This window comes from Schistocerca americana, chromosome 4, assembly GCF_021461395.2.
Source record: "Schistocerca americana isolate TAMUIC-IGC-003095 chromosome 4, iqSchAmer2.1, whole genome shotgun sequence".
NCBI lineage: Eukaryota > Metazoa > Arthropoda > Insecta > Orthoptera > Acrididae > Schistocerca > Schistocerca americana.
Window position 1 is genome coordinate 295,700,148 of NC_060122.1, and position 27,258 is coordinate 295,727,405.

Consider the following 27,258-nt stretch of genomic DNA (forward strand, 5'->3'; position numbering starts at 1 on the left):
CTTCTCAATGATAACATGTTAAAACACTCCAGCGCCAGAGTCTTGTTGATCCTGAGTGTCTTTTTCATTTTATTCAGTTTTCTTTGTTTTCTTTGTTATGTGTGATGTGTCTAGTATCCTTTGTCATACTTTCAGCAGCTTTTTCAGCTTCAGTGACACATTGCCTGTCTACTCGTAGCAGCCTACTTATTGTGTTATCCCCAGTTTCGATGCCAAGTCTGCTCACGGTTTCTAATCTGCTTGTTGGTTGGTTTGTCAGTTGGTTTGTTTGGGGAAGGAGACCAGACAGCGAGGTCATCGATCTCGTCGGATTAGGGAAGGACGGGGAAGGAAGTCGGCCGTGCCCTTTGAAAGGAACCATCCCGGCATTTGCCTGGAGCGATTTAGGGAAATCTCGGAAAACGTAAATCGGGATGGCCGGACGCGGGATTGCACCGTAGTCCTCCTGAATGCGAGTCCAGTGTCTAACCACTGCGCCACCTCGCTCAATCTGCTTGTTACCCCATAATTAAGACATATTATGGCGTCCATCAAACCAATCTGAAAAACTGACATGCCACCAACAACAGTTTTTGCTAAGCATTTCCAAATACAGCTACTAAAGCTCTCATTCGGATTCTGTGATTTGCCATGTAAACATTTTTCCAGGAGTTTAGAATCTAAAAGATTTATATGCATTGGCTGTAGCTCTACCATAATATTTTCTGGCATGGGGTGTGATGTTGTATGTTTTGTCCGTTTGCTTCGTATCTACTATATTTGTAACATAAAGTATCTCCATTTGGGCAGAGGCTATGCTGTGGATGCTCATAACTCTTGTTTTAATTACCGTAAAATTTACGATTGAAATTAAACTTCTTCGTTTTTGGAAGTTTACGAAGTAAAATAACTGAAATACACACTCACAACAAGTTTACAACCTGAAAGCAAGCAAAAAGCATAAGTAAACTCAAGTAATCTATTGGATCGACTGGAAGATCGCTTTGCAATAAATCCCTTCTCACGGTAATGTCGATACTTTCTTCATCAATATTACACAGACGAGTTGCTCCGGAAACAGCGGCGGCAATATTAAATAATGAAATATGGTAGACAATGAGAAAAAGTGACCACCACAGCTGTATCTTGAGAATGAGTTTATTGTCTTGTACTGATAGTTTCGGCGGCACATGACCGCCGTCCTCCGTCTCACCACTGCCAAAAGAGTATTAGATTTCCTTGGCATATTTATTGTGGTGTCCTCATTACAAGTACACGTGGGCTAGTTTTCCTCAGGAGTCTCTGCTCAACACCGTATTGTCGTCGTGTTGGAGACAACACAATAAATGCGCCAAGGAAATCTCATACTCTTTTGGCAGTGGTGGGGCCTTAGGATGCCGGTAATGTGTCGCCGAAACTAGTCGTGTGAGACAATAAAGTCATTCTCAAGATACAGCTGTGGTGGCACTTTTTCTTATGTGTATCATCAGCTGAAGCCGCTCGTCCGTGCAATAGGATGGACATCCATAAATTTTAGGCAATCTTTTATTTCAGAGTCGTGTGTCGGAATCAAGAAGAATCACAAAATTCTATTAAAAAAAATAGTTCAGGGTCCTCTTAACACCTACCAGAATGAACGTATCATTTGCAAACGAGACGACATACTACATTAGCTTTTTACGAAAAAACGAAGCAACGCGTGGATTATCCAGACAAAACACTTTAAACTGTTCGTAAATGTTGTGACATTTATAGTATGCGAAAACTATTCTAAAAAAAGGAAATACTGAATTGTGTTATGCAATGGCGTATAGACGATGAAAGCTGCCCACTATCTCGAATTTTGTTTTACATATGAGATACCAAGTATGACTCCGGTATTGATGCCCTGAAAATATTCTATTTTGTATGAAGTTTTACCCTTTAATGAACAACAACACGGTCTGACCACTGTTAATGAAGTATCAGGTGGTAAGAAAACTTTCACAACGCAATTAAACATTCAAGGTGCCTTTAACACAAATTATAGAAATACAAATTGTAATCAAGATTTTCAATCGTCGTAATACAACGTATCAGAGTGAATGTATCCCTCCTCGCAGACGTGCGTCCTCTGCAGGCGTAAATGCGCACTGTGTGTTCTGGTACCTGACGACGGGAAAATGACTAATTGAAGTGCAAAATCTTAAAGCGTTCGTTGTTGCAGCGCGCGTCTGGAACTTCTTTGCAATTTGCACTTGCCTTATATAACTGAAAGTTGTAAATAAGATAGGAAAATATTGCGTCTGCAGAAGACAATCTATCGGAATATTAATTCCGCTGAAGGTCGTTCATTTTAAATGTTCTGTAGTCGAACGTGGCGCTAACATGAACGAAGGTTAAATGAACACAGCTGCATATGAGCGTAGAAGATGGATTGAAAAATGAATTCGGGAGCAAATTATTCGCGAGACATTTTAAATTAATTTAACTTATTACTCAGAAAGCAGACACGAAAGTTCATGAATAGTATGTACAAATGTCCTCTAACGGATCACGTGGGTTTACGAACACCATAAATTCACAAAAAGCAGAAAAAGTAATCCTATTACTTCTAACATTCTGCGTGGTGTCTGTTTGTTCTAAATCGTGTCTCCCTACCACTTTCGCGCAACGACGCTCTGAGCGTGTTTTTTAGGGAATTGACTAGTTTTGAACCTGGGACCTGTTGCTGGTAAGGAGACGCCAGACCACACATGACATGTAGAGTTCAGTGAGACTAGCGATGATATAATCAAATACTTAATGATTTCAGCGTCAGCTCCACTGCAGTCCCTGTAAAAGAATCTTAATACTAACTACATTTAGTGGAAGGGGTTCAAGGCTTTCCTATTTTTAGTTAGCTGGTAAAATAACGTCGAAAAAGCAGTTAAGTTTACCATTGGAAATTTTATTCTACTCACAAAACATTATTTATAAATTGCACTATCGATAAAAGGAAATGTTTTAATACAAGATGATAAAAACAAACTGCGTTCACAAAAATGTGAACGAATATTCCCTGAATGGGTTTCGAAGTTCTACAAGGGATCGAAGGATGACCTATGCCATATCACATCTATAATCTAGGTTTAAATTAAGTTTCACAAAAGAGAAAACTATCAAAATGGTCTACAGTGACCCTCAATTATCTTTAATTACTTATTTAACTTGTCCTAAATTACAGTGGCTGATGTGGCTTCTCAATGATTATATAACAGAAAAATAATCGCGGTTCAGATTTTTACTTCAAGTAGCAAATGTGAACACCATGAGATTTAATTGACGATCGACACTAGTATTACGTAAAAAGGGGGTGTAACAGATGAGACCTCTAGAGTTCTGAGTGAAGCTTTATGCGCTGTTATGCGGCATCGTGTGCGTTCGTTACCGTGTCGTTGGTTAGGCAGCGTCAGGGGGCGGCGGGTTGCGCAGCTCCATACAGCTCGCCGTCTCGGAAGCAACTCTCTCCTAACTTCTCCTTACTACAATTTACCGAAGTTGGTTTAAAAAAAGCTATCTGGCTGTGTTTTCAACTGACCAATCAGGGTCTCAATGTTAACCTTAAGCTCCGCCTACAAAATTCTGTCTATCGAATGAGAATCGTTATACTTTTCGTGGTGGGGCAATGTTATTAACGTTTGCAACGTAACAGAGACGCGAAAAAGTCTCACGCTAAAACTTGCAGCTGGTGTGGCCCTTTTAGTGTTATTGTAAGATCTATACTGTTCTTCTGGAGGGCTCTATCTTTTAACATGGACTGGGGGGTGGTCCTGGTGGTTGGCTGGCTATGTGGGTGTCCGTCCCTTATCGTAGGGCCTTCTAGCTTAACACGGTTCTGCTCTCAGCTTCTGTTCTCGTTTCTTCCCTCGGAACTGCGTCTGTTTCACGGTGGGAAGGTATGACATGCATTTAGGCGTTCTTGTGTTAGTCTGTGGTATTACATTTGGTCACTCGTTGATCATATTACTTTGGTTAATTTAATGTCAGGATTTATTCGGAGCTATGTGACGATTTGCTTATCATGTCGGGGTTTTCATGGACGTTGTTGGATTTGCCTGACGCCTTACATACATCATAATCCGCGTGTAGGTAGTGGGACAGCAAAGTGAAAGATGAGCTATGTCATTAGATGATCGCCGTATATTGAAACAAAGACGCGATCCGAAGAAGGACCTAATTTTGCTCACACGGATACGCAACTCGAAAACCATGTCCCGCAGATACACCTGAAAAGTCATGTAATACCGAATTACGCCATTCCAACGAAGCAGGCAACGATCTAACCAATAAAGTCGAGCGCTGAAGCTTAGAAATGCCCAGCTCAGTAACACACCAGACAGATGTCTATTACGCGAAATGTATTCGCGGTTGCGAATACCAACAGTCGTCAGCTACGTAAGGGAATAACGACAGTGAAACTTTGTGCCAGGCCGTGACGCGAATCCGGGTCCGCCGCTTTACGCGAGCGGTCGCCTTACTGGTTTGGCTATCTGTGCACGATTCATTGCCAGGCTCAGACTTCAATATGTAGTCGCTCCTGGGTCAAAACCCATACTCGTACACACATTATGTATTTCCCGTACAGTGGCGGACATTTTAATTGCAAGTCACTACCTGGTATCGTAGGATAAATACGATACTGCAGTGCTTGCATTGTTAAGAAGAACGCTGCAGTGTTCCGACATACCGAGCAGCGTCTTTCAGTTAAAGTATCCTCTCCTGCAGGGAGTTACATAATGTGTTTAGGAGTACAGATTGTGACGCAGGGAAGACGAGATGTGGAAATTTGGCTCTGGCCATGGAGTCGTGCACGGATAGCCGATGTGGTGAAGGCGACCGCTTACGTAAAGAGGATGAAACGTCCCCTTTGAACAATTTATACACAGAGCGCTACGTGGCGTTACCAATAAGATAACCTAAACAGCCTACTTATATAGCCCCCATGCTCCCCACAAAAAATTTTACAAATTGTTTTGGGCAGTGGCCAATAATGAGTTGATAAAATTTTTCATAATTACAATAACAAAGATATCAAATGCACACACTTATTGATACAATGTTGGTCAAATGCTAAAATTTTTTCACAGTCTATAAAGACAGTCCTGATTCATCACAGTAAAATTACAGTGTTTTTCTTTTTTTTCAAAGTCTGAACAGTAAAAGAGAATGCACACAGAAGTAGTGGATTTCCATGCAGTCTTGAAGAAGTAGTGTCCTTCCAGTAACGGAAGGACACTACTTCTTCAAGACTGCATGGAAATCCACTACTTCTGTGTGCATTCTCTTTTACTGTTCAGACTTTGAAAAAAAAGAAAAACACTGTAATTTTACTGTGATGAATCAGGACTGTCTTTATAGACTGTGAAAAAATTTTAGCTTTTGACCAACATTGTATCAATAAGTGTGTGCATTTGATATCTTTGTTATTGTAATTATGAAAAATTTTATCAACTCATTATTGGCCACTGCCCAAAACAATTTGTAAAATTTTTTGTGGGGAGCATGGGGGCTATATAAGTAGGCTGTTTAGGTTTTCTTATTGGTAACGCCACGTAGCGCTTTGTGTGAAAATCACTGGCTGTGGTGTGTGCAGTCTGTGGCTAGTTTGCATTGTTGTCTGCCATTGTAGTGTTGGGCAGCGGCGGCTGGATGTGAACAGCGCGTAGCGTTGCGCAGTTGGAGGTGAGCCGCCAGCAGTGATGGATGTGGGGAGAGAGATGGCGGAGTTTTGAAATTTGTAAGACTGTCATGAACTGCTATATATATTATGACTATTAAGGTAAATACAGTGTTTGTTCTGTATTAAATTCTTTCATTTGCTATCTATGCCTATCAGTAGTTAGTGCCTTCCGTAGTTTGAATCTTTTATTTAGCTGGCAGTAGTGGCGTTAGCTGTTTTGCAGTAGTTCGAGTAACGAAGATTTTTGGTGAGGTAAGTGATTTGTGAAACGTATAGGTTACTGTTAGTCAGGGCCATTCTTTTGTAGGGATTTTTGAAAGTCAGATTGCGTTGCGCTAAAAAAAATATTGTGTCAGTTTAAGCACAGTCGTGTATTAATTGTTCAAAGGGGACGTTTCAAGGAAAATCCGGATTCGAGTACCGGTTCGGCACAAATTTTCGTTGTCGTCATTCCTCATACACAGCTGATGGTTGTCCGTATTCGCAACTGCGAATACGTTTCATGTATTTCATGATGGCTGGTAGTCGCCGCAGTGCCTGTATGAACTGCACAAATCGTCAGTAGGTTGCACGACGTTAACAGTTGCAGGCGGCGATAAAGAGGAGTGTGTCTACCTGTCCACGTGGCCCTCTGGAACTTGAAACACTGCGTCAAGCAACCTGATTGGCTGACAGGGTTCTATGTTTAAAGCCCATCTTGAAGACAAGCTTCCTCACTACTTAACCAAAGGTACAGAGTTCTTTAGCAGACGAAAACATGGACATTCGCAAGTTACACACTGATACATAACGCGAAGGACGTTCATAGCAGACGTCTTTCAACATGCAGCAAGTGACAGTACTCCATTGTAACAAATAGTGGAGTATACGCCACTACTAATTCCTCTCCCTGCTTCTGGGGCGTAAACAAGATTGTGTGGACACGTGGTCAGGTCTTAGATGGCTTTGCCGGATAATAACGGGTGGTCATAATGAAAGTGCAGCTACTCAACGGATCTCCATTGTGGCTGTAATTATCGTATGGCAGCGAAACTTGGTAGATAACTTATGCGTTAAAGCAGAACCGATTCACTCTGGAAACTAAATTAGTTCCAGTTGTAGGCACCAGGTGCAAATCTGCAGCAATATACTGTTTCTATGACGGTATGACATCCACGCTATCATTTGCAATCCATAACGTGAAGAGCAGTTTGATTATCGAGAAAACAGACCATAGGCTGTTAGTGAAACAGTTTTATGTAAACGGCAGTCATTATCGTGCTGCATTGAGAGAGTATAGCCGACTGAAAGGTCTGAGAAGAATCCCGACGTCATTAAATGGTTTAAAGAAAATGGTAATGAAATACGAAAACATGTGTGAGCTTGTTGTGGTATCTCGAAGAGGAGGGCGTGATCTCCCGTTGGAAGTTAGTGACGGGGTTGCTGTTGCTGTAACTGAGCATGCAGCACGTGCCCCACGTAGTGCTAATGCTCGTGCAGTGTCATGAGAACTGTCCATCTACATCTACATCTACGTCTACATTTATACTCCGCAAGCCACCCAACGGTGTGTGGCGGAGGGCACTTTACGTGCCACTGTCATTACTTCCCTTTTCTGTTCCAGTCGCGTATGGTTCGCGGGAAGAACGACTGTCTGAAAGCCTCCGTGCGCGCTCTGATCTCTCTAATTTTACATTCGTGATCTCCTCGGGAGGTATAAGTAGGGGGAATCAATATATTCGATACCTCATCCAGAAACGCACCCTCTCGAAACCTGGCGAGCAAGCTACACCGCGATGCAGAGCGCCTCTCTTGCAGAGTCTGCACTTGAGTTTGCTAAACATCTCCGTAACGCTATCACGCTTACCAAATAACCCTGTGACGAAACGCGCCGCTCTTCTTTGGATCTTCTCTATCTCCTCTGTCAACCCGACCTGGTACGGATCCCACACTGATGAGCAATACTCAAGTATAGGTCGAACGAGTGTTTTGTAAGCCACCTCCATTGTTGATGGACTACATTTTATGACTCTCCCAATGAATGTCAACCTGGTACCCGCCTTACCAACAATTAATTTTATATGATCATTCCACTTCAAATCGTTCCGCACGCATACTCCCAGATATTTTACAGAAGTAACTGCTACCAGTGTTTGTTCCGCTATCATATAATCATACAATAAAGGATCCTTCTTTCTATGTATTCGCAATACATTACATTTGTCTATGTTAAGGGTCAGTTGCCACTCCCTGCGCCAAGTGCCTATCCGCTGCAGATCTTCCTGCATTTCGCTACAATTTTCTAATGCTGCAACTTCTCTGTATACTACAGCATCATCCGCGAAAAGCCGCACGGGACTTCCGATACTATCTACTAGGTCCCCGTCGCGGGGTTCAGCGGTAGGGAAAGTTTTGCGGTTTACTTTACACTGTTACCTCTACAAAATCCAGACGCTGCAGCAACTGAAACCTCATCGTCCGCAGCAACGTCTTGAATTTGGTGTTCGGTTTCTGGCACGGATCGAAGTTGATGACATGTGGCCGGGAAATATTCTATGGAGTGGCGAAGCACATTTTATACTACAGCGTGTTGTGAATACACAGAACTGCCAAATGTGGGGCACAGTTAAACTGCGAATGGTGCACGAAGAGCCACTACACTCGCCGTATGTTACTGTGTGGTGTGGATTCACAAGCACTTTCACTCTCGGTCCGTTCTTCTTTGAAGAGCATCCACCCAGATGGCCCGTCAAGCGTACCGTGGCGTCTGCAGGTTATCGAGACGTAACTGTACAGCACTGATACCTGCTTTGAAAGTGGGCACCACTATTTTTATACAAGATAGGGCAATACCTCATGCCGCTCGTCCAGTATAAGATCTGCCTAATGCAACCTTCCACAAACGTGTTACCTCCAGAGGTTTACAAGACGCATGGGCTGCAAATCACCTGGTCTGAATCCATGAGACCTTTGGCTCTGGGGATATACATAAAACGTTTACCAGGGGCACACGCAGTCTCTACCTGATTTAAAAAAACAGTATATAGGAGCACATTGCTTAGATTCGACCCGAAATACTGTGAAAAACTGTTGATCATGTCAGTTTACAGATGCAGCATTTCATATACAATCGCACCAAAAAGTATTGGCACACGTGCGTATTTATCGTTGCTGATTACAAACGCCGCACCTTCCGGTACGCAGCACATGTACGTGCTACCTCACATATCAGACATTATAATTCTGCCCACAGTGCCTACCATTAACAAAGAAATGCAGTGTTAAGGGCAAACATGTGCCTCCTCTGCGCACAAAAAGTATGGGCGCAGAGCATGGCTTCTCAGTATATTGCTGGTTTTGCAGGTACCGGAACGCCATGTGCTGACGCAATACACACTGCGTGTTGTTGACGGCCCAGTCGCAAGTATGTTGCTGTATTGCGCAATAGTGGTCAAAAAAGTGGTTCAAATGGCTCTGAGTACTATGGGACTTAACTTCTGAGGTCATCAGTCCCCTAGAACTTAGAACTACTTAAACCTAACTAACCTAAGGACATCACACACATCCATGCCCGAGGCAGGATTCGAACCTGCGACCGTCACGGCCGCGCGGCTCCAGACTGTAGCGCCTAGAACCGCTCGGCCATCCTGGCCGGCAATAGTGGTCAGCATGGGGCCGAAGAAGGAACATTCAGTAGCGTTGCGTGAGAGAGTGGTATTGCTCCATTCACAAGAGAGAAGCTCTCGACAAATCGGAGCAGAGGTGTCTGTTAGCTACACCACGGTACGAGCCATCACTCATAAATATAAAGAGACTGGAAGAACAGTGAATAAGTGTCGTCCTGGACGTCCAAAAGTGCTTACAACCCAAGAGCGTCTCCGTATCATCGCAGTTGCTCGGAAGGAACCTGCTGCAAGTGCAGCAACTATTGCTGAGGCTGTTCAGGCAACGTCCGACAAAACGGTTAGTGCTCAAAGTATACGAAATGTGTTGAATGAGGCTGACGTCCATGGACGTCCTCCCAGGAAAAAGCCATGCATATCGTAAATTAACCGGCAGAAACGCCTGCAGTTTGCCAAGGACTACATCAGCAAGCCGATGGATTTTTGGATCACTGTTATATTTAGCGACGAATCGAAGTTCAATGTGTTCGGATTTGATGCACGAAAGAAAGTTTGGCGCAAGCCCAATACGCACGTCGTCCTCAAACACATGCATCCCACAGTCAAACACGGTGGGGGCGGTATCATGTTCTGGGGCTGTATGGCGGCGGCCGGCGTTGGAAATCTAGCTGTAATGGATCATATGAGATACATCGACGTGTTCCTAGGTAATTTACACTCTAGTGCACAGAAATTGGGCCTTATTGTGGTGTTTCATTTCCAGCAAGACAAAGACCCAAAACATACTACCATGAAAACCCGGGAGTGGCTACTGTACAATGCTCCCAGGAGGGTTCTAACACCACCACAGAGCCCTGATTTGAGCCCCATTGCCCTGTGGCCTCATCTTGACACACAAGTCAGAAAAAGGCGTCCGATCGGTAGAAACAACTTGGAGAAAGTGCTCCTGGCCGGCCGCTGTGGCCGAGCGGCTCTAGGAGCTACAGTCTGGAACCGCGCGGCCGCTACGGTCGCATGTTCGAATCCTACCTCGGGAATGGATGTGTGTGATGTCCTTAGGTTAGTTAGATTTAAGTAGTTCTGAGTTCTAGAGAACTGATGACCTCAGAAGTTAAGTCCCATAGTGCTCAGAGCCATTTGACCCATTTGAAAGTGCTCCTGGAGGAATGGTCGAAAATTACCCCTGATATCACCCGGAATTTAATACAAAGCCTTCCTAAGCGTTTACGCGCTGTTATTGATGCTGAAGGGATGCACACTAGCTATTAGAAGATGAACATCAGTGAAGAAAACGAACACACTGTCCGAGTCAGACGCCTGTGCCAATACTTTTTTGGATGCAGAAGATTGATGTTTACTTTCATAACACTGTATGTTACTTTACGGACAGGTGATTTGGACATATTTGTAAACTATGTGATGTAAGGTGGCACGTGTCTGGGTTCTGTTATATATGTTTCGTGTAACCAGCTACCACTAAAATGTAACTGTGCGAATACTTTTTGGTGCGATTGTAGGTATCCGGTGCTGATATATATTAGAGGATAAAGTTAAAATGAAATCCCGTACGATTGTAATGTGTGCCAAACCAAATTCTTTTAAAGTTCGAGCGAAATGTTTATTCAAGAGATATGCACACAACATTGCGAATGGCGGCCGTACAAAGATTTGCATAAAGTTTGATAAATCAGTTAACAATAATTAACTAAGCAGTGCGAATTTAGTCACGTAATGCGTGTAGTACATTTAAACGCAGTACCAAGCGCGAGTAAATTTCTTACAGAACAGCTTGCAGAGTGCCTTGTTGACAACTTGGGCCCATGACTTCGTGGGGTCTACAGCACACTCGAACCCTACCATCAGCTCTTATCAACCGAAATCGGGACTCATCTGACGAGGTCACGGTTTTCTAATCGTCTCAAGTGCAGCCGATGTGGTCACTAGCTCATGAGAGCCGCTGCAGACGATGCTCTTCTGTTACCAAATGCACTCGCGCCGGTCGTCTGCTGCCATAGCCCACTGACGCCACATTTCGTTTCACAGTAGCTAAAGACACACACTGATTTCTGCGGTTGTTTCACGCAGTGTGACTTGTATGTTAACACTTAACTCGACGCAAACGCCGCTGGTCTCGGTCGTTAAGTGAAGGCCATCGGCCACAGCGTTGTTCGTGATGAGAGGTAATGCCTGAAATTTAGTATTCCCGGCACACTCTTGCTAATATAACTCCCGGAATACTGAATTTCATAACGATTTTCGAAATGGAATGCCACATGCGTCTAGCTCCAACTACATTTCCCCGTTCAAAGCCTGTTAATTCCCGACGTACGGTTAAAATCACGTTGGACACGTTTTCACATAAGTATCTGAGTACGAACGACAGCTCCACCAATACATTGCTCTTCTACACTCTGTGTACTTGATGCAGTGGCATTTGTATATGTGTGTTGTGACTGACAGATCGCAATTTTTCACTAACACAACTTTTATTGCTGCAAGTTCACAAGCTTGATGACTGAACAACAAACGAAAGGTAAGAATAATGGTGCCAGTAAAAGTCTCATAAGTGAGGCAAACAAAAGTTCACTTCTAAATTTCCACAAAGGTTCGTGGTAACACACACGTGCACACTAGTAAGAGTCCAATTCAACGACGAAGACGTAATCTTCAGCGGTTTAAGTACACGAGGTCGGCATCCGGAGTGAACTGCACTTCGGGGCTTGTTCTTGCCCCTAAATACACTCCTGGAAATTGAAATAAGAACACCATGAATTCATTGTCCCAGGAAGGGGAAACTTTATTGACACATTCCTGGGGTCAGATACATCACATAATCACACTGACAGAACCACAGGCACATAGACACATACTAGTACAGTGTATATCCACCTTTCGCAGCAATGCAGGCTGCTATTCTCCCATGGAGACGATCGTAGAGATGCTGGATGTAGTCCTGTGGAACGGCTTGCCATGCCATTTCCACCTGGCGCCTCAGTTGGACCAGCGTTCGTGCTGGAAGCGCAGACCGCGTGAGACGACGCTTCATCCAGTCCCAAACATGCTCAATGGGGGACAGATCCGGAGATCTTGCTGGCCAGGGTAGTTGACTTACACCTTCTAGAGCACGTTGGGTGGCACGGGATACATGCGGACGTGCATTGTCCTGTTGGAACAGCAAGTTCCCTTGCCGGTCTAGGAATGGTAGAACGATGGGTTCGATGACGGTTTAGATGTACCGTGCACTATTCAGTGTCCCCTCGACGATCACCAGTGGTGTACGGCCAGTGTAGGAGATCGCTCCCCACACCATGATGCCGGGTGTTGGCCCTGTGTGCCTCGGTCGTATGCAGTCCTGATTGTGGCGCTCACCTGCACGGCGCCAAACACGCATACGACCATCATTGGCACCAAGGCAGAAGCGACTCTCATCGCTGAAGACGACACGTCTCCATTCGTCCCTCCATTCACGCCTGTCGCGACACCACTGGAGGCGGGCTGCACGATGTTGGGGCGTGAGCGGAAGACGGCCTAACGGTGTGCGGGACCGTAGCCCAGCTTCATGGAGACGGTTGCGAATGGTCCTCGCCGATACCCCAGGAGCAACAGTGTCCCTAATTTGCTGGGAAGTGGCGGTGCGGTCCCCTACGGCATTGCGTAGGATCCTACGGTCTTGGCGTGCATCCGTGCGTCGCTGCGGTCCGGTCCCTGGTCGACGGGCACGTGCACCTTCCGCCGACCACTGGCGACAACATCGATGTACTGTGGAGACCTCACGCCCCACGTGTTGAGCAATTCGGCGGTACGTCCACCCGGCCTCCCGCATGCCCACTATACGCCCTCGCTCAAAGTCCGTCAACTGCACATACGGTTCACGTCCACGCTGTCGCGGCATGCTACCAGTGTTAAAGACTGCGATGGAGCTCCGTATGCCACGGCAAACTGGCTGACACTGACGGCGGCGGTGCACAAATGCTGCGCAGCTAGCGCCATTCGACGGCCAACACCGCGGTTCCTGGTGTGTCCGCTGTGCCGTGCGTGTGATCATTGCTTGTACAGCCCTCTCGCAGTGTCCGGAGCAAGTATGGTGGGTCTGACACACCGGTGTCAATGTGTTCTTTTTTCCATTTCCAGGAGTGTAGTTGTCTCCAGCCAATCAGGTTTTGGCGTAGTGATACTTCCTGCAGGCCGTAGCTAGAGCTCCCCCTGCAGGAAGTAGTGCTCGGAATGTCTGTTTCCATTATCTTGTATGTAAATAGCCGGTGTTTTCCAAGGTGCTTTTGGTACGCCTTGGACATAGACAACCGCGTCCTCTGTGGTGTAATATGGGTTGCCGCCTCTCAGGGGCTACCTTGGCTCCGGCATAACAATGTGCATACAGCTCTCCTATAACTATCGTCACTTCAGTGAATATATACAACATGCTAGTGAACAGAGGAAATTTTCACGGTCAGCTTGCGACCCCTCACTAAAATATTTATACATTAGTGGATAATGTTCTTAGCGTTTATGTTTAGGTTATAGCGTATTATGCAAAAATTTCTTTCCTTGCGGATGTATTTTATTAAAACCTGACAACAATGTTACCGCATGGCTAAGATAAAAGCGGCCTCGCGCCAGTAAAACTCACTGAGCCTTGCGGGTTCCTCTCGATGTTGTTTTTCAACTGGGGTTGTAATCTTTGATTGTAGGCCACGCGGGAGAGCTAGACGTGTGCAGAAGAGGTGCGGTGAGCGGACAGGAGCGCAAGGACAGCTCTGCCGGAGGCCAGGAAGTGAGGGGCGATACAAGGAGCGAACGCTGCGAGCCGGGGTGTTGTGCCGTGGTTGCGGGCGGTTGGCCGCCAGGGGTCGTAGACCGAGTCACTTGCATCGCTAATGGGACATCCTATGCACCACTGATTGGTGGAACGCCTTTCCTCTGGATTTCATGCACCTTGTTGTCAACTGCCTTTACTGGGAATCTGGATGCATATTTCACCTGCCTATCGTCAAGACTGATGACTGGAATACTCTCTTTCAAAATCTGAAGGTGGCAGGGGTAAAATACAGAGAGTGAAAGGGTATTTAAAATTTATACAGAAACCACATGGCAGTTATAAGAGTCGAGGGACGTGAAAGTGAAGCAGTGGTTGGGAAGGGAGTGAGACAGGGTTGTAGCCTCTCCCCGATGTTATTCAATCTGTATATAGAGCAAGCAGTAAAGGAAACAAAAGAAAAATTCAGAGTAGGTATTAAAATCCATGGAGAAGAAATAAAAACTTTGAGGTTCGCCGATGACATTGTAATTCTGTCAGAGACAGCAAAGGACTTGGAAGAGCAGTTGAATGGAATGGACAGTGTCTTGAAAGGAGGATATAAGATGAACATCAACAAAAGCAAAACGTGGATAATGGAATGTAGACGAATTAAGTCGAGTGATGCTGAGCGAAAAAGATTATGTTAGTTTCAATTGCTTGTGTCACTGAATTGCCGCTTTGCCTGCCCGTGAGAGGCAGCAGCAGCGCTTATCGATATAAGCCGGCGATCGCTTATGGGTTGGCTGTGTGTGCCAACTCGTGATTTGTCCCTGTTATTGTACAGTCACTGCCGTTAGCACTGTCCAGTTCTTCGTGCAAGTGTTCGTGAAACTGTGTGTAGTTTGTGTGATTTTGATTGACAAGTCATTTTAAATGTTGTCGGCGTACTGTCTCTGAGCAGTCTGTCGGTTGGTGTGGATCAGCCAGGAAATCTCCACGCAGCGCATTGCGCCGGGCCCGCTGGCGGTCTCTACGCAGTGTCGGAGTGTGTGGGAGCTGTTCAGTTTGCTACGAGGTTCGTGGCTGATCGACCCAGGACATCAAGGTTGAGTGGTGATTTAATTACCGAAGCCAGTCTGTTCACATTGTGCCATTGGTTTTCATGGTTAGCTGTTGGGGGTATTCCCGTGAGCAACAGAGAGTGTTCGAATTGGGAAAGCTTGGAGTTTAATTGTATTTTGGTTATTTGAAGTCCCAAGTGCACCATCGGAATTTTCTGCGTTGTGGCCGTTGGCTTTCCGGTTACCTGCCCTGGCCGCTGACGTAAAATTCAGGCAGTGTCCTTTCCTCATCATGTTGTTGCTGTCCAACACGTGTGTTTAGTTTTGACAGCTTATGCATACTTGGTTGTGAGCGACTACACCTTTTACGGTTTGGCTTGGGAGTTCCTTGTGTACTGGTGGCATGGAAAGCAAGTCGTCTTGTTGGTGGGTCCATTGACCGTCTCTGGCTAGGGTGCCTTCGGATCGGATAAAGTTGGGCCGACTACCTGTCTCCCCTAACCGAGCGTTAAAATTTCAGGTGCAGACCGACCCCCAGAAACTTTCGAGGGCCGCTGGCTTTACTGCCTTTTCTTATTGGTGTTTGATTGTGTATTTTAATGGATCATAGCCGATGGTTTGAATTTGTATGCTTTTGGTTTGGTTTTTAATAATGGGCATTCAACCATTTTAAAATTGAAAGTTCCTTACTTGTCAAGTCTGTTTGGGCCTTCAGCCTCATTTAAAATGTTTTTTTGGATAAAGCTTTGGGCCTTCTGCCTTTGAAAATTCATTGTAGTTATGTTTTTCAGTCATGGGCCTTCAGCTGTCTTAAAATTTAAATTGCTTACTTGTTATAACTTACATTGTTTGGGCCTTCAGCCTCATTTGAAAAAAAATATTTAAGGATAAAGCCTTGGGCTTTCTGCCTTGTAAAATTTTATTGTAGTTGTGTTTAGAATCATGGGCCTTCAGCCGTTTTAAAAGTAAAATTCTTTATTGTTAAGATTGTTTGGGCCTTCAGCCTCCTTTTTTAAAATTATTTAAGGATAAAGCTTTGGCCCTTCTGCCTTTGAAAATTTATTGTAGTTGTGTTTCAAAATCATTGGCCTTCAGCCGATTTGAGATTAAAATTCCTTACTTGTCAAGTGTTAGATTGTATGGGCCTCCAGCCTCATTTGAAATATTATTTAAGGATAAAACCTTGCGCTTTCTGCCTTTTTGAAAATTTATTGTAGTTGTGTTTTGAATCATGAGCTTTCAGCCGTTTTAAAAATGAAAGAGGTTGTGCCCTCAAGCCATAAGATTGTTTGACACATTCAGTCTATAGTTAAGCTCGGAAATTTGCGCTGTAATGTTTGGGCAACTAAATAAAGTTATATGTGTTCGAGTGTACGTGACAGCCCATCATTTTTGGCCCCTTTCCACAATTCAAACTACCTGTTCTGTCCTGCGGATTTAACCGAGGCGTTTCAGGTACGTCTAATTGTCAGTTTTGCCTGAGTGAGAAAAGGTCTGGGAGCGAGACTTGATACAGTTTTAACGTGTGGCACAGCTTAGTCACTTAAAGGAACAATATGCTAAATGGTTAAACGAGAGAAGTGGAGAAGTACTTTAATAGGAGGCACTGTTTAGCTGAAGCGCTTAAGCACTGAGGAAGTTGCTCGCCGTTGATGTGTACCAGCAAAGATGTAGGGCGTTCCCGAGAGCTCGCGCTCTGTTGCGACAGAGGAAAGTATGCGCAACAAAAGCAGGCTACTCGGGAAACCCAGCTGCGGTTTCGTCACGAGACGATACGGGGTTTCTGTGAAGCACTATCGGTATCCGGAGTTAACAAATAAACAAATATTCCTGTCGTCTCTGGAAATTCCAGAGCGTGTAGAAACACCGCGTTCCTTCTGTCACAGACCATGTTGCTGATGTAAAACCAGGAAAGAAAGAAACTCAGCGGCTGGCGTACTGTTTCTCCTGATGCATCACGTCCAGTAGAACTCACAGAAAGATTTTTATGTGACCTTGGTTGTATCTTCGTTTTAGCATGATTACGGCAGTGCGAGACATTAAGGAATGATGTCAAAAATATGAAATTAGCCCTAGCTGAAGCCTTACTCAAAAAGTGCCCTGCCACTTCTACATTTTATGCTAACAGGTGACAAGCATCGTATCAGAGGGAACCTTTAGTCATAGAAAAATGCGAAGTTTGCCAAAAAAGCAATGTGAGGTCATTAAGAGCAGGTTTGTTACTTGCGTATGTTACAATAATCTTCTTCTTTCTGTGAATGTAGGCTTCCGTGGTCGTTGTCATCATCATTCAAACTTCTTCACGTATTTACATCTCCATCTATATCCATTATCTACAAGCCACTCTGATGTGCATGGCAGAGGGTATTTCCCAAATTGTACCACATGTTAGTATTTCTGTCTGCTCCATTGGCGTATAGAGCGCAGTAATAATTACTGCTTAAATACTTTTGTACTCGCCGTAATTGTAATCACGTCTTCGCGTTTCTTATGGCGTGATATGTAGGCGGCAGTAGATGCCTCACCCAGTACTGGTTCTTGAAACTCTGTAAGCAGTCTTTCGTGGGATAGTTGACGTCTATCTTTTTTTTTAATTTATTGCCTTTTTGAGCGGGCCCATACAATCATCTCAGCACTGGGAATGTTATAACTTTTGTTTTTGACAATTCAGAGTTTACGTTAGTTAAAGTCATACCCTGGTAGGAAGTTACATAGGCTTAACGAAGGATAGAGCCTGACATAAAACAAATTTTTGCATGCTCTGAAACGAATGAACAAGACAAAAATGTAATACGGGAACGCAGCGGTACTATGCTATAAACATCCTATTGGTAACACAATACGAAGTGATAAATCGCCATTGCTAAGCATGTACGGTATTACCAGTTCAATGCAATGACTATGAATGTAAATTAACAATAAAATGTTCTTTTATATGTCTGTAAAACATGTTCAAAAGCTGCGGATAGAGAACTGAATATCTGTGCAGTCTATAAGTACCATATACACAGCATATGAGAGAAATATATAAGAACCAGATCACAGCCATGCGTATAGATACACTAGTATTCAGACACAAACGTATAGGGGGTACATAGTGACATACATTTATAAGCTGAGCGTTCCGTATTCTGCTGAGTAACACGTACGAATATAATCAGTTAATTGTGCTTTGGTCTTCCTGTGGCTTTAGACCGGCAGCACAGAGAGCAATATCTGGATATTTGCACTGCTGACAAACTCGTACACTATTTTACACGGTGATGTATGGTTGAATGACGGTAAAGTTTCGAGGCCGTTAGGGGCTGGTGACTAAGAGCCCGAAGATTACTTTCAAGTACGTTTCTGCGATACATGTTCTGAGAAAAGTATAGGAACATGTGGTTTGTGTCTTCATCCTCTCGTGAACACATAGAGGGGTGCAGCTTAGGTCGAGTCGATACAGATGTTTAACTACCAGTGGTTAAATATCTGCCGTGCTGTAACGGTCGTGAAGCTCGTCGATGTATGTGTCTTATTACACCATAGTACTCTCTTACATCGTGGGATGAATTAGTGTGTAGTGGCTGTCTTTCATTTTAGATGTCCTCGACCATTGATCTCGACAGCCGGATGCCAACGCTTTCTGAACATGGGTATCATATCCGTGCCAGGGAGTTTATCACAATTAACAGCTCCATGAAGAGATGCTTGCTTTACAAGGGTATCTACGTGTTTATTTCCAGGTATCCCGAAGTGGCCCTTTACGATGTTGCTATATTCGCACTGCACCAGTAACACAGCGTCGATAACTGCTGCAACCAAAGGGTTGGTACAACTATTATGATGGTTTGTAATCAGCTGTAGGGCTAACATACTATTAGAGACTATGGCTATTGAGTCTGCTATGGTCGTCTGTGCGAGTATCAGGGCTCCTAAAACCACAACCAGCTCGGCTGTCATAACAGTCGTGTGTGGATACAACTTGTATCGGCTTTGTCGTTTGCTTCCACGTATCCAGTAGGCATTACCAGAGCCGTCGCTAGAATTGGACCCATCTGCATAGGCAATGAACGCATAGTGATAATGAGGTAGGAATTCCATTTCCGCTACGTATTTGCGTCCCTGAAACAGTAAACGGGTCCTGGAATCAATCTGCAGAGTCGACGTTTCGTACGACCTGTTGTAGTCCGGTAGAAAAGGACTTTTCCAAACATTGTGCTTTAATGCCTTCATCACCTCATATTCAGCCGCGACGAATGGCCACACCACACACACGCACACACACACACACACACACACACACACACACACACACACACACACACACACACACACAGTAGGACGTTAATTCCCTGTTTTTTTCATCGCGGTGCCCGTATTCGTCGAAGTAGAGCCGCAGGAGGAATTTCTTGCAGAAGAACAGTCTCCGCGGCTTTAATTGTTGCACTGTACACGTTCAAAACCCCTCGTTAGTCCTATTTGGCGAGCTCCCACACACCTGAGCAGTATTTTCGAACAGGTCGTACGAGTGCTCTGTAAGCAGTTCCCTTTGCAGGCTGGCTGCATTTTTGCAGTTTCCTACCAATGAACTAAACTCTGCCGCCGGCTTTGGTGCCAGACCGCCGTATTATTTCAGCCTTCTGCTTCCTTAGCGTCTGTCCCACATGTTGCAAGATCTCCGCTATGTGTTTCCGTTGAATCCATTTTGCACGGTTTTGTGCCATTTAAATGTGTTTATTAAAAGACCACTCGCTAGTCCTGTTTGGTCATTTAGTCATCCATCCACTTTTAAGTCAGTTGATCTGTCTTCTCGACGTGTAGTGTCACGCCCACCTGACACCGTTCATCTGATTTACGGTGATGTTTATTACCAGTGTCCACCCCTATTCTCTGTGTGGTTCACGGCACTCGCGTCCCCCATCCCCTTCCTCCACTCCCTCCTCAGAGTCTGGGAAGAGGGACTGAAACATGGAACTTAGGGAAAAGCAGGATTTGGTGTGGACGGGGCCGTACTCAGTTACCGCTGGTTGCTCAGTTTTTGTTTTTTTGTTTTTAAATCACGTACTCTTTATTTGGAAACAATTGCAAATAAGGTTGACAATAAGGAACAATTGTCAGATTTGACTGTTAAGAAACAATGTCTAATGAACATTTCTTAAGCAAGTTGCGCGCACGGCTGAAGGCCTTATTGATCAGAAAGCCAAATTATTTGTCGCCTGAAGGCCCCAATACTAATAAGTCAAAGTTAAAAAATTTTTTTTGTACAATCATCACAATCCAACCAAATCAAGAGAGAAGTGGGCCTCAGACAGTGCTCCAAGGAAAAGTCGCTCAACTTCGTAAACAATGAGACAGGCAGCCAAGAGTTGTATTTAATTAACTGGATGGCAACTCAAAACTAGTGACAGTTTAAACGCAGGCCAACACTCTTGCAAAATCTACCTAACGTCTGATAACCAATACGACGATGGAATAACCCAGGCAAGGCGGAACCGGCAGACAGCACTGCGTCTTCAGAATCCCGTGTTTAGAACATCCATAAGCAGAAGGAACCACTATGACCAAAGTAGTCCAAAAGAAACAAATATCGGAAACACAATCAAGGAGGCTGTCGAACTACATGCCTTAGCAGACAGCAGTGGCAAGGCGAGGAAAGGTACACTGCCGCAAAAATGCACTAACCTCCAGGGGAGGAAACTGGGGCGTTAGCGGCCACTAGGCAGAAAAATACCACTGGTTAAACTTCATCAATAAACACAACGAATTCAACGATTAATAATAAAAGGTGGAGGATGGCTAATTAATTTCGCCAACTCCAAACACTCCACTCATTGCTCTTCGTCTCAGTGACCCTGTGAGCTGCAACGCACGAACAAACGGCGTAATCTCAAAATAGTGGAGGTTTCACTATTAGGTTAATGCTCACTCAACTCAAACGTGCTGGGTCCGGTGGAGAACGAGGTTGTGGCCCTCACAACTACAGCCCCTCGATCCAGCAGTGCCTGCGTGCCGCCAGCGGTCCCGGCATGTCCTCATACTGCCGGACCTCACTGCTGCTCCATCCCAACCGAGCTACCCGACACAATCTGACCCGGAAAACACTTGACGACCTTCCAAGGATAGTACCACGGTATTAGATATGATAACCGCTGCTGCTGCCACTTGTGGACAGACAATGCTGGCAAACGTAGTGGTTCCAGTAAACACAAGAAGAAAACGACACGCCACTATCCCTATTACATGATGCCACTCTACCAACGGCACCAAGACGTGGGGCAACACGGCTCAGGGACGAGATACGCTTTGTATTCCTCACCCCCACCCACTCCCTCGCTGACACCGCCAAATTCACTTAGAGATGTACATGATCTGCAGCAAAGTCAGTGGTAAAAATAATGACGTTCATCAGTAACTGAGAGGTTTTGGTTGCCAGCAATTTTTGCTTACAACTCAAGAAGACTTTGGTGTCCTAGGAGCTACTATGTCTCAAATAACGCTAAACGTCTTTCGACTTGAATCCTGTAACAAGTCTTCTAAAGGAATGGAAGGTTTCATAAAACGGAATGGTTTGTGTCTCGTCCATAGCTACATTATGAAGAAAAGGCCTACAATGTTCTCTGGGTTGACTGCATTATGTCTACCCCTCTGGTGAGATGCAGAAGACCGAAGGATGAACTTTTTTTTAAGAAGCTTTCTGTAACCGGAAAAAAGCGGAGAAGTGTAAGTTGGACTCGCACTCTGAGGGTTCCCTACAAACTTAACTATGTGTATAGGCAGTTCATCTATACGCAATGGTTCCCAATCTGGGGGTAATTACCCGCTGAGGGGTAAATTGAAAATTTATGAGGGGCAAAAACTGAACGATTCGGTTCTGTTTACCACGAAAATAAATTATCTTCAAAAGATCATTACTCTCATAACAATTTTGTAAGAATCAGTGTGTAATCATCTTGAGGTGTTTGTTTTAACAGTATATGTGTTTTTGGATGGGGTCCACTTTTAGCAAAACACAGTATTGTTTTCTACCCCAAACATGTTTCACTGCAGTTGCCGCATCATCAGTGGGTCTTAATATTTTATGGCTTTTTACCGCATGGTGTGGTTTTCCTGCTGTATTATGTTTTTACAGTGTCTGTTTTCTTTTATAGTTTGCCATGTCTTCCTTTTTCTTCATCTTCTTCATTGTGAAGTTCTGTGTATTGAGCTGCCACTCTTTCACTGTTTAGCAGCTGGTAAGAACTTTACAGTAAAGAAGATGAAGAAAAAAGAAAAAAAAATGACAAACTGTAAAAAAAAATAGACGCTGTAAAAACATAATATAGCAGGAAAACCATACCATGTGGTAAAAAGCCATAAAATAAAAAACAACCACTAATGAGGCTGCAACTGCAGTGAAACATGTTTGGGATAGGAAACAAAACTGTGTTTTTTTTAAAGGTGGACCCCATCCAGAAACATATTTCAATTTACCAACAATTGCTTTTTCTCAGTTAGTAGCATTGATGCGGTGGAGGTTATAAGTTCCTCGCATAGTCCACCTGCTACATGCCTATACGGTGCATGATAAAAGTGAGACATATACGTAACAAATGCTAAATATCTCAAGAAAATGTCTTCAAGTTGTAGACAGTACCTGCAGTAGTTCGATAATTGCTTCATTACTCGCTTCGAAGCAGATAAATGAATTAATTGATGGCTTGACACAGCAGTAACTACTGTTTCTGCCACATGTAGTAAGCGTTGCTTCACACAGTGGAGAATGGCAAAACAGAGCCAAGCCAGCGACCGAGGCGTTGCGAAGTAGGCAGGCGCAGATAGCGTTGCTGATGGCAGCAGTCTACCAACAGACTGAGGCAAGGACGCACACAGACCTAGCGCCGAGCGAAGCCTGGAGAGTGCCGAGTAAGGGGAAGTGAAGCCAGCACGCTACAATACGCTGCAATATACTGTGGGAATAATAACAAAAAGCGACCACCGAGGGTAAAAAACGTCCTCCTGCTGGATATAAATAGTGGAGCGCAGGCAGCAACAACACCGATCGAGGTGGCGCAGTGGTTAGACACTGGACTCGCATTCGGGAGGACGACGGTTCAATCCCGCGTCCGGCCATCCTGATTTAGGTTTTCCGTGATTTCCCTAAATCACTCCAGGCAAATGCCGGGATGGTTCCTCTGAAAGGGCACGGCCGACTTCCTTCCCTAATCGATGAGACCGATGACCACGCTGTCTGGTCTCCTTCCCCAAACCAACCAACCAACCAGGCAGCAACAGACAGAAGCCATTAGGAAGCAGTTCGCATCTGAGGACGGACGTGGCCCGTGTCCGAATGTTCAATCTTCGTAGGTGACGATTCCGGAAGTCTGTTCCAGCTCGCAGGAGTCATCCGTTCGCCGCCAGATGTCAACTTCAGCTCTGGAGGTCGGCCCGAGTTCGGTCGGCACCATGGCTGACTAACTACAGCGAGAACTTCCAGCAGGACCGGCAGCAGCGCGATCTTGGGCACAGGCGCCGCCAGGGACTGACGCCTGGACTTCACGGCAACCCAGCCCCACGGCGCGTGGTCCGTCCATGACGGGACCTTGCGGATGCTGCGACTGACGGCTTCCCAGCCGCTGGTGCAGCAGGCGTCGGCAGCTGACCTCACGGCGACGCGGCTCCGTGTGCTTGACGTTTCTGGGGCACAGAGCGGCGTCGAGTTCATCTCAACCACAGGGCATCCTGGCTTCAGCGGAGCACTGGTGACCTGAGGCTCTCGAGTGCGATCAGTGGCGTGCGTTGCCCGCATTGTCGGAGAATCTACACAGCAGCAGCCAGGCGGAGGGATCCGCAGGGCTGGGCAGCGACGACGAGGGAGAAATTGTAAAGAAAGTTCAATAAATAATTATAAAACTCCACGCCGTCTCAGTCTTTGGCGCAGCCACTGTGTCTGCTGCTAACAAGTGGTGCAGAAGTCGTAACACTACATAAGAGCTACTACAGTGCTGCAAACAGTATTATTGTTATTATTACTATTACTGTTAGTGGCTGTGATCGAACACAAAGCATTAACAGCCTGAAGTCTTCCAATTCCGCCAGTTCAGAAGTAAAGACTGCAGTAATCAAGTGATTTACGAACAGTGGGTATAGTGTACACAGATTTTAAATGGGGTTGCAGTGTGCAGGCGAAGCAAGTGACGCAATGAAGGGCAGTAATGCGCAGAAAGTATGTTTTGTACCAAGTGTCTACCCTCAATGTGGATAGTTAGCTTTCTTATCTCAGAAGTAATTGAGGGTAGCACTTTCGATACTCATTTAAAAAATGAAAGTGTTCCATGAAAAGTGTTTCACTCTACAGTTTAGTTAGGTGCTAAGATTAGTAATAATGTGGGGGCGGGGAGCGGGCAACAGAAGGGAGGGGGGAGAGGGGTGAGGGTGGGAACACTAGCTAATGTCTAATTGCACTCGAGGGTAATGGTCTAAAGACGGTCGGGAACCACTGATCTGTAGGTTTCCATGAGTGAGTTTGCGAGAATCAAAATATGTGACACAAATGGCCGTATCTTTGATAGTATTCACTTAGAAGCTTAAACATTTTGCACCGCCAGGGACCGTAGGCCTTAGTATTTGATAAACATTTCAACTTGACGCCTCTAACCGTTCCTGAGGAAAAGCAGTCTTAATAAATAAACGGACGAACAGACTTTTAACAAAGTGATCCTAATAGGTTTCTGTTTCTACCGATGAAGCTAAGGAACCCCAAAAAGTTAAAGAAAAAATCAAAATAGTGTTTTTCAGTCGACAGTCTGTCGCAATTGTATAACAACGTAAAAACAGCACACCTGTGACTAGCCAACTAGTTGCGTCAAATGCTGGTCGATCAGGAGAAAGCTAGAACCGCTTTTATAAGGATCATCATTTCACTTTGGCTCGCATGCTACGGCGAGACATTATCACAGATTCAACGACGTACGTTGCCGACTGTGAGCAGTTGCGTCGACCCTGAGATGTCCGAAGTAACAGAACTGTGGTCATAAACTCTGGGCGCAAACATTGGCTACAATTGCATTATTCTAAGATTCTCACTGGGATTTGAGTTTCTGTACACCCATTGTTCCGTTGGTGCAGTTAATATGTCTGAGCGGAACGAGGATGTGAGGCAAATCCGTCTTCAGCGCCAGCAAAAGAGCTGTTACATCCACTACAGTAATCATTGTTTGGATCAGGCAGTATACTATGTGATCAAAAGTATCCGGACACCACTAAAAACATACGTTTTTCTTATTAGGTGCATTGTGGTGCCACCTACTGCCAGGTACTCCACATCAGTGACCGCAGTAGTCTTAGGTATCCTGAGAGAGCAGAAAGGGGCGCTCTGCGGAACTCACGGACTTCAAACGTGGTCAGATGATTGGGTGTCACTTGTGTCATACGTCTGTAACCGAGATTTTCACACTCCTAAACATCCTTAGGACCACTGTTTCCGATTTGATATTGAAGTGGAAACATGAAGGGACATGTACAGCACAAAACCGTACAGACCGACCTCGTCTGTTGACTGACAGGCCGCCGACAGTTGAAGAGGGCCGTAATCTGTAACAGGAAGACATCTATCCAGACCGTCATACAGGAATTCCAAACTTGGTAATTGTGATAGACGTCTCGAATATGATTCTGGAATCCACAAAAAGTAAAAATATATTTACTTTATTGTGCTACCATCTGATGTCGGCAAGAGGAACCAAATCCGAAAGTTCAACGGCTGACACCCCCTCAATATATCAGATTAGATGATTGATAAAGGTAATATCTTTGAAACATTTCAGGGAAAACTATGACGGGGTCCATAAAACTATATCCGATGTACTGAATGCACAGAACTCAGAGACGAAAAATGGTTAGTCCCACAGTGCTACACGAAGCGGCTCGAAAAGCTTGAAACTATTTTTTATATGACGCTCACTACTGATGTGTATGGACAATGCGAAACACAGGCAACATCTCTGCATTATTGAAAATTTGAATGCAGCCGGAGTGAAATGTTCTGTAGATGTTCTAAAAGCAGCTCTTGCAAATTTTAGAACTGCGGAAGCCGTTTAATGAGATGCTAGAAAAAGCCATAGATTGTTCTAAGAACCTAGATCTGAAAGACCCAGATATTCCACGACCAACAGAAACATCAGTGAGACTGAAACGCACTGAAACACCGTCTGTTTCCGAAGAATCTTCTCATGAACGATGGTTTAAAAAGTGTGTTTGAAATACGAAACCATTTTCCAAATAAGACTGGCTGAACATTCAAATGTTTAAAGAGACTATCGTGTCTTGAAGGAATACAGTATGACAACTGCTAGGACATTCAAACTACACGGTTAGCTGCGGGGTATGATGGGAATTACACTCCTGGAAATTGAAATAAGAACACCGTGAATTCATTGTCCCAGGAAGGGGAAACTTTACTGACACATTCCTGGGGTCAGATACATCACATGATCACACTGACAGAACCACAGGCACATAGACACAGGCAACAGAGCATGCACAATGTCGGCACTAGTACAGTGTATATCCACCTTTCGCAGCAATGCAGGCTGCTATTCTCCCATGGAGACGATCGTAGAGATGCTGGATGTAGTCCTGTGGAACGGCTTGCCATGCCATTTCCACCTGGCGCCTCAGTTGGACCAGCGTTCGTGCTGGACGTGCAGACCGCGCGAGACGACGCTTCATCCAGTCCCAAACATGCTCAATGGGGGACAGATCCGGAGATCTTGCTGGCCAGGGTAGTTGACTTACACCTTCTAGAGCACGTTGGGTGGCACGGGATACATGCGGACGTGCATTGTCCTGTTGGAACAGCAAGTTCCCTTGCCGGTCTAGGAATGGTAGAACGATGGGTTCGATGACGGTTTGGATGTACCGTGCACTATTCAGTGTCCCCTCGACGATCACCAGTGGTGTACGGCCAGTGTAGGAGATCGCTCCCCACACCATGATGCCGGGTGTTGGCACTGTGTGCCTCGGTCGTATGCAGTCCTGATTGTGGCGCTCACCTGCACGGCGCCAAACACGCATACGACCATCATTGGCACCAAGGCAGAGGCGACTCTCATCGCTGAAGACGACACGTCTCCATTCGTCCCTCCATTCACGCCTGTCGCGACACCACTGGAGGCGGGCTGCACGATGTTGGGGCGTGAGCGGAAGACGGCCTAACGGTGT